This window comes from Hirundo rustica, chromosome 22 (assembly GCF_015227805.2).
Source record: "Hirundo rustica isolate bHirRus1 chromosome 22, bHirRus1.pri.v3, whole genome shotgun sequence".
Taxonomy (NCBI): domain Eukaryota; kingdom Metazoa; phylum Chordata; class Aves; order Passeriformes; family Hirundinidae; genus Hirundo; species Hirundo rustica.
Genome location: NC_053471.1, coordinates 3,483,939 through 3,498,654, shown reverse-complemented (window position 1 = coordinate 3,498,654; position 14,716 = coordinate 3,483,939). Strand labels below are relative to the sequence as shown.

General features: G+C 42.0%; 1 protein-coding gene across 3 annotated transcripts in view; it reads left to right on the top strand.

Moving 5' to 3' along the window:
* SLC45A1 (solute carrier family 45 member 1) overlaps window positions 1-14,716 on the top strand; it is an 81,328-nt gene that overhangs the window by 29,106 nt on the left and 37,506 nt on the right. For all 3 annotated transcript variants that reach the window (XM_058423316.1, XM_058423312.1, XM_058423313.1), the window contains one exon: window positions 6,256-6,412. The gene's annotated coding sequence lies outside the window, so the exon portion shown is untranslated. The remainder of the gene's footprint in view (window positions 1-6,255; window positions 6,413-14,716) is intronic.

Here is a 14,716-nt window from a genome sequence, read left to right as displayed (position 1 = left end):
GCAGTTCAGCAGCATTGTCTCCTGAAGGCAGCTGGCTGACTCCCAAAAGACAGCCCACATTTCAGTGGAAAAAAAAGATAATCCAGAAATATGTGTAATGAAAGTAACATCCATTCAGGATCTTGTGTGTTTGTGTGAATACCGAAACAGTGCACTAATTGAAGTCCTGAATTTCAGCCTTCTGCTTGACTTTGGATGCAATAAAAGCCAAGAGATGTGGCAGGAAGGAATAAATGTAACATGAAAAATGCCCTAATGGGTCAGAACCACAGTCCACCTAGGCCAGTAATTGAACTCCTGTGGGAGCAATAGCAGAAGCTACTTTGAGGAAAGCTTACAAGCCTGGATGCTTTTGTGGTCCAGTCCTCCTGCACTCTCCCAGGGGCCATGACTATCCCTGCCTGGTCCTGTATTTGTTGCTTACAGATCAGTTTTTCCATGCCTTTGGTCCCATTTTGAACCTGCTGAGTACAGCCACCTCCACAGCTGCTGCTGGTAGCAGGATCTGTGAGTTTCTTGCTCACAGTGTAAAAATGTGTTTTATCTGCTCTAAACCAGCTTGCTGCTAGTTTCTGCAGGAGCCCCTGCTCATACAGTTACAGGTTTTTGGCAAATTACACATGGTGAGAGCTGCATATTCAGCTTGTTTATTGCCTTTATGGGTTTTGTTAACCTGTGTTAACAAAATCCCTCCAATCTCCTGTACCCTTTCTCTATTCCTGATGGAAATCTCAGCCCCATTGGTCTCCCCTCATGAGCTCCTGTTTCTTTCATCATTGTAGTTACCTTTCTCTCTTCATTGTCCTTGTGCAGAGATCAGAACCACTGTGTCCTCCTGCTTTTTGTTGTCTGTTTTTGGCAGCTGCCCCAGTTTGAGCCACTGGTTGTGAGGGGCTGTTGGGCTGACTCTGAACTGCCAATTCTCAGCTCAGCATTGCACAGGCATGGCTCACACTGGTTTTCCATAGATTAGTTTGTGTTATGTGCACTGAAGCCTCCCTGCTTCCTAAAGCAAGCAGAGGGCATAAGAGTTACCTTCTCTGCACTCTAGAGTAGTTCATGGTCAATGTATGACCTTTAAAATATTACATTTCCATCGAATTTATGTACACTGATGGTTTTGATGTCCTTACAAAATTTTGCTCTTGCAGAAATTTCTCTGAGAAATGGCAACAGCCACTGCTTGTTTGTGATGACTGTGTTATTGGTTGGAAGGGAAAAAATGAATTAGTTTACTTTTTTAGTTCAACTCCTTCAAGTATAAAAATGTATGCTTGTGTTAGTGGGAACAGCCATCGAATTACTCTGAGTACAGTGGGTTAGGATGCTGTTCCTTTTGCTGGCCTGGGGCAGTGGCCCCACTTTTGAGTGCTAAGCAGGAACATAAGCAGCAGATTTCAGCAGTCAGCAAGTCAGATGTTTTCAGGCTTTTTAGTTTTCTTTCTGGGCATTTTTCCAGGAGTTAGTGGAGGGTATGCTTTGTGATTTAAGGCGTGGAGGTTCTTGATTCAGTTTGCAGAATGAGTTGGTTGTGGGCTATTTTAAAACAAACAGAGTTTAAGGAGCACGTGGCTTTAAGCAGTGCATGTTTCAGTGGAGTCACCAGCAGAGGTGCCCCTTTGGGGCAGGGTGAGCCCATGGTGGCTGAGGGGCTGGTCCAGCTTCTCTTTGTGTCCAAGAAAGGAGGATGAGGAAGAGGGCTTGGAGCAGGAAGCCAGCCATCAGCTTATCATCTGTGACAGGTCACTAGAGCCAGCTGCTGAATCCCTAATGGGCAATGGACAGAAAGTGAAGGTTCCTCTGTCCATTTCTAACTTGTTTTGCTTTCATGTTTACCAGTGGCTTCTGCTGGAAACAGGACGTAGGGACAGAGTTGAGTAACATGTTACCTGTTATATAAAACAAATCATGCTTGATGTAAAATAAAATTTACAGTGGAATATTAGAACACATTGCCAGGGAGGAATAAACAGGTTTTTGACTAGGCAACCCCACTGTAGCATGCTCGAGAAGAAAAGTATTGGCAATTGTCCCAGGGATAGGACTTTCCTTACCTGTTTGTTTGCTAAGTAATTGCTGTGTGATTCTGGAGTGTAGGGGGTTGATCCTGGCTGGATGCCAGGCACCCACCAAAGCCTCTCTACCACCTCCACACCGGGACAAGGGAGAGATTCATGAGTTGAGATAAGGACCAGGAGATATCATTCACCAAGTACCATCACAGTCAAAAGAGGCTTGAATTAGAGATATTAATTGAATTTATTACTAATAAAATCAAGAGCAGGATAATGAGAAGTCAAATAAAACCTTAAAAACACCTTCTTCCCACTCTTCCCTCCTTCTTAGCTCTACCACCACCCCAGTGGTGCAAGGAGACAGGGAATGGGGTTATGGTCAGTTCATGAATTTTTCCCTCTGCTCAGAGACAGGGAGTCTTTCCTCTGCTACAAAATGGAAATGTCCAAGAATATTCCATGCCTTAAAAGTTATATAAAAGAAGATATCAACAAGGTTGTTTGGCAAGCAAGTGAACAGGAAGAAGTGTCACGAGCGTCATTATTTCTTGGTGTCAGAGTGAAAGGGTTGATTTGATAATTTGTCCTGATAGCTGAGTAACCCTGAGTCACCTGAAGTAAGACTTGACTGCTCAAGTCAGATTTAAGGGAGCTGGGATATCCCAGTCTGTAATCTTTTTTGTTGTTGAAATCCTTCTCCCCTTGGGTGGAGAAGCAATCTGTCAGGATTTTCCTCATGCTACTATTCACCTGGAATTCCTTCAGGGATAGTTTACACAGCTGGACCACATCTGCCATCTGCCTGAAGTTCTGTAGAAGTTAGCAGATGGCACAGGAGTCGTGGTGGCATTGTCTCACAGTAGAAGTTGTGGCTTCATCTGCTCTGCTGCATCTGCTGGTCTCCAGGGCAGGAGCTGAAGGCAAGGCAGCTGCTATTCATTGTGTCTGCTTCTGAGAGATTTTTTGTGACACCATGGGGAATGCTTTGGAATGAGGAAGGAGAGACTCCAGTAGATGAAGTTACTTGCAGAATGGAGAAGTTCTGGTCTTCCTTCATCTTGCACTGAGTAATTCAAGCAGAAAAGGTGGCATGGGATCTTTCTTTGCATGCACCTGCAGGCATTCTTGATGCTGAGAAGATTTAATGAGTAAACTTATGAGAGGACAAGAGCAAGAAATCCCAGGACCATTTCAAAGCAAAAGGCAGGAAGGTGTGGGGGATGGTGTGGTGAAAGTGAGAAGTCTGGGGTGAGTAAAAGGAGTGAGGGGACAAATAGGAGTCAGATGAAAGCAGGGATCTGAGTATGTTTCTATGACAGCCAGGAAACTAAGGGAGGAAATTGTCAGAAGAAGAATTTCTGTGGTTGAAGAGACACATTTCTGTGGGTATGTGTAAGGGGGGACTTTCTCACAGTGAAGCATTGGAACAGGTACCTCAGAGGGGCTGTGCAGTCTCTGCCCGTGGAGCGTTTCAAGAGCAGACTGAATCAAGTCCTGAGCAACTCGGTCTGGCCTAATGGCCGGTGATCCTGCCTGGAGAAGGATGTTGGAACAGAGACTTCCCAAGGTCTCTCCCACTGTAAATTGTCATACAATCCAGTGTGTGCTAAGCACAGGAAAAGAGAAAGCTTTAGAAGCACCTTTGTCCAGCTTGCTCAAATTCTGTTTTTCCAGATGTGACCCTACCCACAATAGAAGTGCATTATTTGCTTTCATGAGATTTAAAACTGACATGATGTTTAACTGCAGAAAAGTTGCCTTCTGAAAATGATAGAATGAGGAATTACATGTATTACTGTAAGTGTTTTTTATGGCAAATGAAGCCTTCTTAAAATTTCTTCCCGAATATGGGAAGAAAAGGTTTTCCCCAATAAGGAGCTAAGGACAGAAACTCCCCAACAGCTGCTGTGTTTAAAGACAATGAGTTCCACAACTGCAGGACCCAGCTGCTGATGTGTCCCAGGAATTCATTTGAACATTAATTTAGCTTTTTTTGGTTTGGTGGTTTTTTTTTTTTTTTTTTCAGTCAGCTAGCTGTGTCACGGCTGAAAACTTTTTTATGAGCACCTTGCAATGTATGAAGTTGCAGGACTCTCTGAAAATAAATCTGTTCAAAGAACCTGGATTCTGTTTGTGCCTAGTCCTACAGACTCCTATTTGAACAAACAGTAAGAAAAAGACATCGTTCCCTTGGCTGTTCTTTGAGGCTGAGTCAGGATGGGTGGAACAGAGCGAGCAGTTGTCCAAAGGTGAGGGTGCTGCTGAGCCCCTCCCCAGCACAGGCTGGAGGCTCTTGGCACAGCAGCCTCTGGCCCTGGGGCCTCTGGGGAGGCTGAGCCCTGCAAGACACAGCCTGTGACTCAGAGCTTGGAAGGGACTGCACTGAGGCAGTGGCTGCAGAGCGGTGCATTAGGCATGCTCAAATGGAAAGTGAAATAAAAAGCTGTTCACATGAAATGATCTTTGTTGCTAAGATGTCAAAATAGCTGAAATGCAGTCTGGCAATTTGGGAGGGAAAAGGTTAAGTGAAGGTATTGCATGTAGTGTCACAGTTACAGCCTCACCTGGGCCTCTGGCCAACAAAGCCAGTATTTCAGGTTGGATAGGATTCAGAAGAGGCTACTCCTCTCAAGTATGTTAGATCTGGCTGCTGTCTCTGAAGAAACTAGACTACAAAACAGAAATGAGAGAAAAGCTGAGCTAAAGTGTCACTTTCGCTGCTGCTTTTCTGTGGAAACTGGAAAAATGCAGTGGTGCTTCATTTGTGTTTAATTGAGTAAGATTGTGCAGTATGAATTCTTCAAGGCTGCTGCAAACTTGGCTTAGATGGGTTCCAGGGCACTGCCAGCCTTCTTGAGGACCCTCACTAACTCCTAGGACTTGTGTCAGAGGGGACAGTCCACAAGTGCTTGGTGTTGGTAGGAGTGATATGCAGTCTGCCCAGAGTCCTTTCCAAAGGATTATTCCACCTGTGACTAGCAATTCTCACTTTTATTTGGCTAGGCTCTTGCAGTACTGTGTATTTAAAGCACCAATATAACTAGCCAGCAGAATTCTTGGAGAAATTTCCTTCAGAGCAGGTAAACCCTTGTGGATAGGAGGGCTCAGCTTGCTGAGCCATATATCCCACTTGGATCTTGCCTGCAGTTGAGAGGCTGTTCTCTAAACCCCACATGAGAGGATTTCTTAAGAATTGAAATTTCCACTTTAGGGTGATCCTGTCTCACCAGCAGTCCCCTCCTGTGGTCACCTGTTAATTCTCCTTGCTGAAGGATTAGTTTTCTCTAGTCATAAAACTACTAGCTCAGATATTGGCCAAGGTTATGAAGTGGGAGCTAGACCTTTAAGAGGCCCTGGTGTAAGCAGTGGTGGTGATTTTTGTGCATCAGAGAGAGGCATTGGAGCCACGGGATCACTGAGAGTACAGTGGGTGTTGGCCTTTTTGGCTGAAAGTGATGGGGAATTGCACAAAGGAAATTTGATAACCAGGTTAGCTCGCTCTCTCTAAAGAAAGCTATTACCTGTAGGGCTATTTTTTTTTTTTTTTTTTTTTAATCTATCTTTCCTAAGGAAGTTGGTGTTGGGACCGACCTCCCTTAGGCAAGACACAGAATTAGATGGATCCTCTTTTTTCAGTCCAGAAAATCTACTATATTTCTACTAGCAATGGAGAGACTCCCTCTTTCTGTTCTTAGACAATTACTGGCATTCTTCATTGTTAGGAAGTTAGAGCAGTTATTTGCATTGGGCTCAGCAAAAAGCTTCTAGAGTTGTCACAGCAGGCAGTTCAAGTTTACTTTGCAGTTTCCCTTGCTGTCATGAATGTGTTAACTCCAGGACTGTCCTCACCTCGTGGCCTCTTTTGTAGTTTGTCTTCTGTAGAACCAATAAGACGATTTCCATCACTCCAGCCTCTGCTTGCCAGATGTTTATTATCATACCAAAATATGTGCAGCGCTTGCCATGTGCAAACTTTCGTATGAGCGTGTTAATCAGAGGAGAGGAAAAAACCCTCTGTGGCTGATTCCTCTGCTCGGAATGCTGAGTGGGAAAGCTGGAATGCTTACTGAGCCACTAGTGGTTCTGGCAGCAAACCATTTCTGCTGCTTGCTGAGCAAAGAGACCAAGGGAATGGAGGAGTTCTGTAAGGAACAGTCAGCGTGGGTTAATGAACATCTGTTTTGTTGGAAGTTGGCATGGCGAGGTGTACTTCTAATATTTGCCTTCTCCCTTTCTAAAGTGAGGTCCTGCCCATAAAGGAGCAGCAGTGCAAAGATCCTGAGCTGATTTTTATGAAAGCTGAAACAACATCAGGATGCCTGAATATTTAAGGATAATTAAATGGAAGTCCCCAAAGCTGCTGTTGAAGAAGAGAAATAGATTCACGCTCACACAAGGTAAAAATTGGAGATGCTCAGTGATGGAGAGCCTGGATTTGTCCTGTCTGAGCAGGAGGTGATGCAAATGGCCCAGTGTGTGTGGATCAGAGAATTCATTGCTCAGCTGTTTGCCTTTCTCCCTCGTTAGCCTGCTCCCACAGCCCTGTTGCAAACACCGGATATCAGCAGGAGCTGTAGCTTCACTCCTGACTCAGAGGATGTTGGGAACCACGGATGTGTCAGCCAAGATGTCATTGCCTGCTTACAAAGAGCACATGCAGTTAGTGAGGGTGCTTCATTCAGCAGTGTAAGAAACGGACATTTTTACTCATTAATATTTGTTCTGTTTTTCATTTAAGCTTATTGACCACTCTGATGTAACTGTATAAATTGTAGAAGCTAGAGAAGCATTAGCCCAGGTCTGCTCTCCAAATACACACAAATTCCCAGCTGCTTTCTTAATTGAACATGCTTATTCATTTTAATTCCACCTCAGATTTAAGAAATCTGTGGCTGTGTTGTTGAGAAGGTAACACTCCAGACTTGCTGGAGCTGGTGAGTAAAACGGCACAGCTTGCCCTGCATCCTGTTCTTGTCAGCTTCCAAGTATTTAGCTTTAAAATAAATAAATGCTTTTTTATGTTAGAATTCAGCAAATACTAAGATGGTTTTTTGCCTGGCGTCTTTTATGAAAGCTGTTTGCAATTTTGTGTTAAATTTTTGTAATTAGAAGTTAAAAATCTCTTGATTTTTGAATGGAGATGAAAAGAAGAGTGCTCTTGGAAGTTCTTTCTGCTTTTTTCTTAAGAGTTTCTTGCACAGGATGACCTCACATAAACTTGTCTGTTGGGACTGTTATGGGATTGCTGCAGTTTTAGTCTGTTGGGGTTTTTTTGTCTTGATGATCCATGCAGACTTACACAGTATCAGAAAACCAGGAAGGATGTTTAACCTTTGCTTTTGTGCTTTGTGTAGAGAGATGAAGTTTTATGAAATTGACATTTCAATAGCTCTAAATCTTCATGCCTGTCCATTGAGATCTACTGTCTGTAATGACTGAGCCAGAAACCAGCTTGAAGAGTGCTGCATTAGCAAGAGGCAAACATCTGTTCCAGCTGGCATTTTTTGTTTGAAAGATGCTAACTCTCTTCTGCTCAACTCTTGGACCAGTTCTGCCTTTATTAAAAAAAAAACAACCCAAACAACAAAGACGAAACCAAACTGTCCTCATCTTTTCAGACCTTACCAGTGATGCATTCAACTAAATGTTGTCTGAATCCATTTTAGTCTGCAGTTAAATACAATGGGCAATCCTACATTACCTTTCTTGATACTAGTTATGCCTCGCCTTCCTAGGCACTGCCAGATGTCTCTAGACTGCATTTAGTGCTTGTCTTTAATAAGTCAAAAGCTTTCAAAAGGTTCTTTTGGCAATTTCTGCAAGGAAAGATCTGTAAGAGACAATTTGGTGGATGTTTGGTGTTGACAAATATCCAGATGGTTTGAGTAGGTCCCGTGCTAATCTACAGTGCCTACTTCTTGAAGGAGCAACTCTCAGAAACATCTCTCAGGTAGGTTTTGGAGTTTGCCTCTTTACAGGAGGACTGTCTAAGCTAGTGAAGACTGCATAACTGGGCAAGTGCTGTTTGTATTTCAGTGGATTTCATGAGGAACTGGATATCTGCAGACACAAAACACCTACAGGAAGCATAAGCCTAGACTGCTTAGACCTTCAGATTGTCTTCAGGTGAAGGCTAGCTGGATAAATATCCAAGGCAGAATTCACTTTTTTATTGGACAGGTGTATGTAAACACAGAGGAGCGCAGATCAGGAGCTCAGGTTGATTGGGGCACACATGAATGAGTCACTGGCAGGATCTAGCAGGGATGTAGCCAGCATCACAGATGACAGATGTGCCCAGTTTGGGAAACATTGGCTTGTCATGGAAGAACATGAGGAGGAGGGTAACACAAACCTGTGGAAGATGCCAGGGTTTCTTTGTTCATGACTCACTAAGGCAGTAGCAAAATGTACTTGCTGCTCCCTGACTAATGCAGAGGTTATTCCAGAGCATTCAGAGAATATTGGAGGTTACTAGTTCAAAGTTTTTATGCATGACATCATTTTGTTGCAATGACTGACTCATTTGGTCAGTATAGTTGGTAAGTAGGCAGTGGTAAGAGGGAAGTGTTGAGAAAGGAAACTCTAACAGAGTATATCTGCCTTGGCTCAGCTGACATTACAGTTTGCTCTGTCCTAATTACTTCTTGATAAGATTTATCACCTTTCCCAGAGGCAGAATGAGGACAGCAGTACCTGCAGGCAGCCTATGAGTCTCAAACAGAAAACAAGTTAGGGGGTGTGTTTGGGGTGTGGTATTTATTTTGTAGGTTAAAAAAAAAATCCATTATTTCCTGAAATACCATTTTACATGGCTTTGTGTACAGGAAGCAGTATTTCTTACCTGTAAAGCAGAATGCTGTTGGCTGTATGGAAAAGGGAAAAGACCAACCTAGAGGAATTAGCCTTTAGGCATAATACACACTTTCTGAGGCACATTTGTCCCTAAAAAATCTCAATCTTTTGAGAGCAAAATAAACATAGCAATGTCCAACAAAGACAGTTAACAGCAGTTGTAATGTCTTGTTTTCCCCTAGCTTTTTGTGAGTGTCAATCAGTAGCATCAGGAACAGAATGTTGCCTGTAGTTTTAAGGAACACTTGCATCATCAGGGAGACAATTACGTGGATATGTATTTGCTAAGAGTTAGGATTCTCATATTGGGAGGCATGCCTGAGAAAGTAGGAGAATGATCCTCCGTTGTATTCCTCCAGATAAATTAGAGATATACTCACTTTCTTGTATATTTTAATTTCCTACCATACAAAAACTCAGAATGATGAAACTGAAAGTTTACAGATTTTTCAGTAAGACTTTACAAGAAATACAGTATAAAAGTATAAATGCAGAATGCTTTTTTTTCTGCCTTTGGCAGAACTCTTTATGTAGAATACAGGCCCCAGGTTTTGAGTTTGTCCTGTATCCCCACATAGGTGTCAGCAGGCTGTAAACATAAACAAAACCTCCTTAAAAGGCTAAGAATCTTAAGGTTAAAAAAATCTTAAAATATTTTTGTTTATTTATTTCTCTAATTTTAAGCTTGGTCTTGATGATACTGCAAGTGTTTGAGTTGTGGCAGATCTCAAAGGATTTAAGACGCAGGACAGACAGATATCTATCTTCCATGCTCCATGTGTTAAATCAAGAGGAATACTCTCTATTCTGAAGCAAAAAAAAACTGTCTTACTTTTAAGATTCATCAGGACATAACGGAATTTGATCTCGACACATAAAAATATTCCTAATGGAATATCTGTTTACTGTATTCTGGTGTAAATTTGCATCTTTCTCTAGTTTACAATTAAAACATCATCTCTCAGCAAAGCAACTGTAGTTTGGAAGTTTTAAGCCTTGAAGAATAGACAGTGTAGAGAGAAGACTGACAATCTAGGGTATGTCTGTGGGTCACCTGCTAGTGAAAAGTCAGGCAAATAGCTTCCTTCAGTAGGAATGAGGGATTAGAACTGTTTTAATGTGCATTATTAGAGGAACTGATGTGGTTTGAATTGATGTTAGCAGGATGCTGTTAAGGAGCTGAAAGACCGTGGGCATTTAAGAAGCCTTATCTCTACTTGCCCCAGGACCTGTCATGCCTTTTGTTGTATGCCCATTAGCTGCAGTAGTCAAAGTCCCGGAACTCCTTGATTTGTGGTTTAGAAGGTGATTTAGAAAGCTACTTTCCCTGCATGATTTTTGCTTTTATCAGGCACAGTATCTGTCTCTCAATGTGGAGAGAAATGTTGTTACAGCTGGAGCCCAAGGCTGGTTCCTGTACATTTATCTATGTTTTGGACTCTGAAATCTCTCAGCACAAGCAAGATTCTTCTACTGCTGTTTGCCCAACACCTACCTAGGCCTTCTAGAAAATACCCTCTGTAGTAACACAGAAGAGTCAGTTACCTATTGCTGAAGGATTTGAACATAGGTGGTGTTTCCTTTTAAGACAGGAAAGCCCTCCCAGTTGCAAGAGCTGGGTGAAATGACTGGAACTTAGGGAGGAAGGAGTATTGAAGGCTCTGTGGAAAGTATTGAACATTGGCAAATTCATACTGATCCTGCCTTTGTGGTAACAACCATCATGAAATCAGAGACTGTAAAGACTCCGTGTTCACCTAAAGTGAAAACCTGTGTCCTGCTCTTCCAATGAGCTGTGAGAACATCCCGAAGTTTTCACTAAAACCTATGGCAAACACTAAGTGGAGTGTTGATTTTTTTTATTCCTCTGTTCTTCCCTTTGTCAGTTGTGTGAATACAAATACAATAACCCTCAGAGTTAAGGACATCATCTTGGCTGCCTAGTTTTCTCTTATTCAAGATTGTCAGGAGCTGTGGGGAGCAGTAGAGAAGTGTGCCGCTGACTAAGGATGTAGAGATTTCAGTGAGAATACAGAAGAGTGCAGAGAAGCATCACTGTTGGATGTGCAGCACAAATCAGATGCTGTGTCCAGATCAAGGAGCAGACACTTCAAGATCCTGCTTCTCCAGTCATCCAGGTCAGGTACCTAAAACAGAACGTGCTCTGTCTACCTGCTGTGTGCATGATCCTCTTCTGTCAATGGAAATGAAGCAGAGATGAAAAATTAACTGTTAGCACACACCAAACTCTTACTTCTCTTTACTGTCAAGTCATGGCTGGAGCAAACATGCATTGAGACTTGGTGTATTACAGATTCTGCTTAAACAGAGTTTAAAATAAGACTATGTTGTAGACAGCACGGGAAGGAAAAGAAGAGATTAATATTTGTGAAAAAGGTTTTGTGAATGTTTTGCCTTTTTCATATTCTTGCCTTTATTGCCTAGACACTTGAACAGGAAAAGAGAATTCACTGTTAACATGATGGGGCACATTGCGTAAGTGTGAATATCAGGAAACAATTTGTGGCCTTTTCAATTGTTTGTTGTGTCTGTTTATACCGTGGGAATGCTTGAATTATCTGCTTTCTCCTTAAAGGGACCTTTGAGCTTTTTCTTCTATTAGCTAAGAGATTACAAGGCTAGTGGAGTCGAGTATAGGTAATTTCCTTTCATTAAAAGCTGATATCAAATCACTTTTAAGCACCCAGTGTGCTTGAAAAGTGGGACAAAAATGATATTTGGTTTGGGTCATTCTCTGAGTTTTTTATCTGAGTTTACTCTTTAACTTATTTTATCAGAGACATGTTCCCAAAAGCTCAGCGTCTAACCAGACACAGTGATGCAGAGGTAGGCATTTTTGATGAAAAATATTTCTTGCCTAAAAGGAAGACAAAGCATAACCTGAACACGAAGCACTTTCTTAGCAACTTTGCATTATGCTTTTGTCACTAGTACAGGAAGTGCCTGAGGGGCAGACAAGGCTTCTCCTGGACTTTCCCGTTTTGTGCTTCCTGTGGTCAACTTAAAATACACTACCAAATTATGTTTAGAAAGTTTTTAAAGAGGCAAGGTTAGCAAGAAATTACTTTGAACTTTGCATAGGTAGTTGAGAATCACCCTCTATATTTCTGTGTTATTGCTACCTCAGTGAAACTCCTGGCTTCTCTTTGGGAACAGGGAGTTTCATTGTAAAGAGCAAGCTGATAACCATTATTGTTGGACAGAGCCTAAAAGCTTTAGTTCAAGGTTGTAGTTAAATCAAACAGGCAGTGCCCTCTTTGTGCCAACCTTTTCCTAGAGATGGTGTGGCGTGGCTGTGAACTTGTGGAGCTGGCCATACTCTTGGACCTGTGTGCAGTGAAAGAAAAGCACAGAGTGGGTAGAATTTATGTTCTTGTGCACCACTCGTATATCCCTGCGGTTCTTCCTTTAGAGTTTGTGCAGGTGCTGTGAGAATGTTTCCACAGTCCTGTACGGGCACAGGGATGGGCAGTGCAGAGTGAGCCCTCAGATGCCTCTCTCAGGTAAAGGTGAGGACAGCGTGGGTGAACAGGCTCTGCTCTAGACCTGACTGCACGGTCTGCAGACTCATCTGGGAGTGCAGAGCAAGGCAGTCTTGGTCTCTAGCACCTCACTGTGGTGTGCAGGACTCAGCATGTTAGAGCTGCTCAAGCGCTTCTCTTTCCTGCTCATTCATTGTGAGCCGAATGCTTTGGGCTATTGGTTGCTGCAAACCACAAATGCTAAGAGACAGCTTTTCTAGAATCTGTTTCATGTCTGAAGAGCTGATTGGCAAGATGGTTGGTATTTTCTATGTCACAATGTGTACTCAAGCTCACATTGCTTATTTTCTGTTCAGTTTGCCTTGAGTTGCAAACACACCTATTGAGAACATGAAGGTACATTTCAAAGGCATGGCTTATCTCTCAATACAGCTGTATTCTCTGGCAATTCATGCAAAAAATGTAACCAGAGTTGGCTGTTATACTATTAAACACCAGGGGTTTTTATCAATATGGTCACACTTTACTGCCATCATGCTGTTGTTACTAAAGATAAGTAAAAGCACACTATATATAGTAGTGTTGTAGTATGAACCTAGATTCCATAAACTTCAGAATTTGGAGCACTACATTCTCCCTCTGGTTCCTAACCATCTTTTTGCAATCTGAAATATTTATTCAAAAGTAGTTTTACTCTGATTTCATCATAACAGGAGTGAATGGCCCCTTGATGATTTCTGACCGATCGATAAAGCTTTGCCTTCCTGCTGATGAGAAATAATCCCCATATGAAAACAAGGACAGAATGTGTTTTGTAGTTGTCCCCATGTCCTTCTGGCCTCTTCCAGGAATGCATGAATAATAAAACTAACTTCTCAGCATGCAATGTAACCATGATTGTGGAACAGCCTTTCATTTCCAGATTCCACCTACATACTATCATGAGCCACTTCTTAAAAAGAAGAGGTATTAAAGACTAAACAGGAATAAAGCTCTAAGAAAAATGAAGTTTACTTTTCACTTGCTTAGAGTATGCATTGCAGTATATGACTGCAGCATATGTATAGAAATTATATCCTGTTTGGATGATGTTTATTTTATAGCAGTATTTGGTATCCAGAAAGATACCAAAGAATTTGACACTGATATGCCTTTATTAGTACTCAGTTAAGTTTCTGAGGGGGAAAAAAAATCAGCCCAGAGAAAAAAACAAACAAAGGTGCCCAGAAGACCTTTACAGATCTCAATCTCTTGGCTAACATGGGATTTAAACGGGAACACTCACAGTGTTTCTAGAACATACCAACATATCTTAGTATATACCAACGTAGGTGTTTTAAAACGTTTTGCCATATTCATTCCTAGGTGTTACCAGATGGTAGATAATGTTCATCTTTGTAATCAATAGTTTTGGGTATTTATGCTGGTAATCATAACAGTGTGAGGGCTTATTTGCCTGTCACAACATCAGCTAACTGTTGTTTGCATCCAGTTGTGTGGCAATAGGCTGTTGGAAATGTGTCCACCATGTATGTGTAAAAGTAAATATGGCCAGTGAAACTGTGTGTGTTTTTGCTTATTACCCTGAGCCTCACCTCTCTCCTTCTTACAGTATCTTTTTAATCAGCTGACAACAGAGTTTGTGTCACAAAGCAATCAGTCTCAGAAATGGTTTTGGTCTTGCAGGAATCCTGACAAAAGTCTGTGATGTCCACACAGATGGTCCGGAAAACGAGTCACTTGCTAGTTCTCTGACTCACCCCCACAGATGAACAATTTTATAACTTTTAAATAATTGTTTGTGAATCATGTGGAGGGCTGTAAAGGAAGAGGTATGGCACTCATTTTCATTCCAGTGCTTTTCCCTGATTCTAATAGAAATTTAGTGAATGGTAATCAAAGGAGAAGAGCACTTTCATGAACATTTGCGGGAGCACTGGGAACTCACAGAGAGTAGAAGTGGCACAAAACATGAAATTTCTTTGCTCTCTCTTTCTTGTTAGATTTTTTGGCTTTGTGTTACCTTTTCATGTCAGTATTTCTTCCCTTAATCTTTAGACTGTTATTCATGTCTTGATTGTTACACTTTGTCCATGATTTTACCTTGTAATGCTTGTACACTTTCTTATGTCTCACCAGCAGTCTCAGCACAACTGAGTTGAGGTTGCACACCCAGGCTTTGGATCACAGCCTAAATTGCCATGCTGAATCTTACAGAAAGCTGAAGTGGTGTCCCATCACCTTCTTCATTTTAGTGGGGTCTGCACTGTGCGATGAGCAGGAGATCTCTGTGCTCTACAGGGGTGCAGTTTCTTCAGGCTCTTCACAAAACGTATGTGATGT